The sequence below is a fragment of the Schistocerca serialis genome, unplaced genomic scaffold, assembly GCF_023864345.2.
Source record: "Schistocerca serialis cubense isolate TAMUIC-IGC-003099 unplaced genomic scaffold, iqSchSeri2.2 HiC_scaffold_644, whole genome shotgun sequence".
Lineage (NCBI taxonomy): Eukaryota > Metazoa > Arthropoda > Insecta > Orthoptera > Acrididae > Schistocerca > Schistocerca serialis.
In genome coordinates this window covers 20001-24275 of record NW_026048238.1, presented here as the reverse complement: position 1 = coordinate 24275, position 4275 = coordinate 20001, and positions in this window count along the sequence as shown.

The window sequence follows — 4275 nt, the reverse complement described above, 5'->3', positions numbered from 1 at the left end:
ACCGCGGCTGCTGGCACCAGGACTTGCCCTCCAATAGATACTCGTTAAAGGATTTAAAGTGTACTCATTCCGATTACGGGGCCTCGGATGAGTCCGTATCGTTATTTTCGTCACTACCTCCCCGTGCCGGGAGTGGGTAATTTGCGCGCCCTGCTGCCTTCCTTGGATGTGGTAGCCGTTCTCAGGCTCCCTCTCCGGAATCGAACCCTGATTCCCCGTTACCCGTTACAACCATGGTAGGCGCAGAACCTACCATCGACAGTTGATAAGGCAGACATTTGAAAGATGCGTCGCCGGTACGAGGACCGTGCGATCAGCCCTAAGTTATTCAGAGTCACCAAGGCAAACGGACCGGACGAGCCGACCGATTGGTTTTGATCTAATAAAAGCGTCCCTTCCATCTCTGGTCGGGACTCTGTTTGCATGTATTAGCTCTAGAATTACCACAGTTATCCAAGTAACGTGGTACGATCTAAGGAACCATAACTGATTTAATGAGCCATTCGCGGTTTCACCTTAATGCGGCTTGTACTGAGACATGCATGGCTTAATCTTTGAGACAAGCATATGACTACTGGCAGGATCAACCAGGGAGCTGCGTCAACTAGAGCTGAGCAGCCGGCCGCCCGGGAGGTGTGTCCCCGGGGGGCCCGCGCGAACACGCAAGCGTCCGCTCAATTATTCTGCAAACAGGAGGAGGCTGAGCTCCCCTGCACAACACACCTCGAAACCCTCTCAGGTCCCGGCGGCGCGCAGCGCCGTCCTAAGTACTTGGTCGGGTTCGAGAGAGGCGCAATCGCCCGGAGTTAGGCTAGTAGACGCTTTAGGTGCGACCACCCGTGCTCCCAACTGAGCTTGCCGCTGCCGACAGAGGCCCGGGAGCGTGCTGTCGTGGCATTGCCGGCGGGAGACAACACGCGCCACCTACGGTGACCGGCAGCTCCAACGCCAGCGCCACAGAAGGACAAAAGCCCTACTTGGGTGCCGAAGCGAACTCTCCCAGCACAGCGCACGCGCCAACACGTCCGCACAGCTGCGATACAAACCACCTGCGAGAACCGCTGGGGCGACCGAGCAGCAGACGGCGTCGCGGCGCCGAGCGCCGGGGCGGCCGGCGCATCCTCAGCGCACAAAGTCCTCAATCGGACCAGCACACTGCAGATGGCCACCGCGCATCGCACCGGGCCCGCGAGGACCTACTTTGGCCGCAAGGCGCCGCGAGCAGGGGGCGCCGGCGCGCAGCTGCGCCGCCTGCCGCGTCCGTCGGCCGGCGCGCCTGCCACCTGGCCGCCCCCACCAGCCGGCTGTAGCGCGTGCGCCCACGCACCGCGCTGGCCAGCACGCCGGGCGGCCCCCCCTCACCGGCCGGGGACGGTCCCACCCAGCCACCGCCGCGTATCGCCTCACACCCAGATCCCCTTTCACGTTCGTGGGCATGGTGGGTCCCCTTTCACGTTCGTGGGCATGGTGGGTATCCCTGAAACAACCGGTTAATAGCTCGACCGATCGTCGCCAACACTGATTCACCTCTAGCGAGAACAACCGCACACAACGGGTTACCGGTTGTTCATTTGCGTAACGTCACCAGCAAACGTACACGTCCATCGCCATTTGCAACGAGTATTGCATGCCTGTGTCAGGTGTCACAACACACTACGTCTGCCCACATAGACGCAACAACATGTGCACGCCTAGAGAACACGTGGAAGGTAGACCCCGTACGTATGCGGTGTCCATTGCGCGAACGACTGTCAGCCCGCCTCTGCAGCATGTCGCAGATGTGGAACGCGGTGCAACATGCTATCACGGTGTGTGAGAAGAGACGACTACGTCCGAATACACGCTCCACTACATCAACAGACTGCTCATGCTGATCGCCATCCAGGGCGTCCGTTCCTCCCACACGTCTGTATGGCGTACCACACTGCAATCCAGCTCTTATAGGGAGACGACACGTAGCTGCGTGCACAATATTTGGACTGTATGGTCCGCCGTTGCTAGGCGCTGTCGTCATACGGTCACATGGGCCACGATGTATCATTCAGTACATACGGAGCAATGTGCAGTACAGTTTGTGGGTTTTGCGTACATCGGCGGACAGGTGACAGGCCGTACCACAACGTAGGCTGAGTACGTCGGCATGCGAAGGGCATTGAACATGCAAACTTCTCACCGACCAGCTTGCGAAGGCAGGGGGGAAGGGGGGGGGGCATGTACGTCCTGCTGCTATCCACACTACAGTGTATAGCAGGAGCATGTGGAAAGTCAGCAACACCTGCAAGGTGTTTAACATGACGCGATACACAGGGGACCGGGCAGTGCGAGTAGCGAACTATATTGCGAGGGTTGCGGTTAGGCAACACTACACTACTTTAACGGGTTGCATAACAATTACAGAGCAGGTTCAGCGACAACGTGCGTCAGGTTAAGGCGCAATATAGTTTAGGTTACGGCGCACTTTAGGTTAGGTTAAGGCACATTATAGGTTAGGTTAAGGCACAACATGGGTTACGTTAAGGCACAACATGGGTTACGTTAAGGCACAACATGGGTTAGGTTAAGGCACAACATGGGTTAGGTTAAGGCACAACATGGGTTAGGTTAAGGCACAACATGGGTTAGGTTAAGGCACAACATGGGTTAGGTTAAGGCACAACATGGGTTAGGTTAAGGCACAACATGGGTTAGGTTAAGGCACAACATGGGTTAGGTTAAGGCACAACATGGGTTAGGTTAAGGCACAACATGGGTTAGGTTAAGGCACAACATGGGTTAGGTTAAGGCACAACATGGGTTAGGTTAAGGCACAACATGGGTTAGGTTAAGGCACAACATGGGTTAGGTTAAGGCACAACATGGGTTAGGTTAAGGCACAACATGGGTTAGGTTAAGGCACAACATGGGTTAGGTTAAGGCACAACATGGGTTAGGTTAAGGCACAACATGGGTTAGGTTAAGGCACAACATGGGTTAGGTTAAGGCACAACATGGGTTAGGTTAAGGCACAACATGGGTTAGGTTAAGGCACAACATGGGTTAGGTTAAGGCACAACATGGGTTAGGTTAAGGCACAACATGGGTTAGGTTAAGGCACAACATGGGTTAGGTTAAGGCACAACATGGGTTAGGTTAAGGCACAACATGGGTTAGGTTAAGGCACAACATGGGTTAGGTTAAGGCACAACATGGGTTAGGTTAAGGCACAACATGGGTTAGGTTAAGGCACAACATGGGTTAGGTTAAGGCACAACATGGGTTAGGTTAAGGCACAACATGGGTTAGGTTAAGGCACAACATGGGTTAGGTTAAGGCACAACATGGGTTAGGTTAAGGCACAACATGGGTTAGGTTAAGGCACACCATGGGTTAGGTTAAGGCACACCATGGGTTAGGTTAAGGCACACCATGGGTTAGGTTAAGGCACAACATGGGTTAGGTTAAGGCACAACATGGGTTAGGTTAAGGCACAACATGGGTTAGGTTAAGGCACAACATGGGTTAGGTTAAGGCACAACGTAGGTTAGGTTAAGGCACAACGTAGGTTAGGTTAAGGCACAACGTGGGTTAGGTTAAGGCACAACGTGGGTTAGGTTAAGGCACAACGTGGGTTAGGTTAAGGCACAACGTGGGTTAGGTTAAGGCACAACATGGGTTAGGTTAAGGCACAACATGGGTTAGGTTAAGGCACACCATGGGTTAGGTTAAGGCACAACATGGGTTAGGTTAAGGCACAACATGGGTTAGGTTAAGGCACAACATGGGTTAGGTTAAGGCACAACATGGGTTAGGTTAAGGCACAACATGGGTTAGGTTAAGGCACAACATGGGTTAGGTTAAGGCACAACATGGGTTAGGTTAAGGCACAACGTAGGTTAGGTTAAGGCACAACGTGGGTTAGGTTAAGGCACAACATGGGTTAGGTTAAGGCACAACATGGGTTAGGTTAAGGCACAACATGGGTTAGGTTAAGGCACAACATGGGTTAGGTTAAGGCACAACATGGGTTAGGTTAAGGCACAACATGGGTTACGTTACGGCACAACATGGGTTACGTTACGGCACAACATGGGTTACGTTACGGCACAACATGGGTTACGTTACGGCACAACATGGGTTACGTTACGGCACAACATGGGTTACGTTACGGCACAACATGGGTTACGTTACGGCACAACATGGGTTACGTTACGGCACAACATGGGTTACGTTACGGCACAAATTAGGTTAGGTTACGGCACAAATTAGGTTAGGTTAAGGCACAAATTAGGTTAGGTT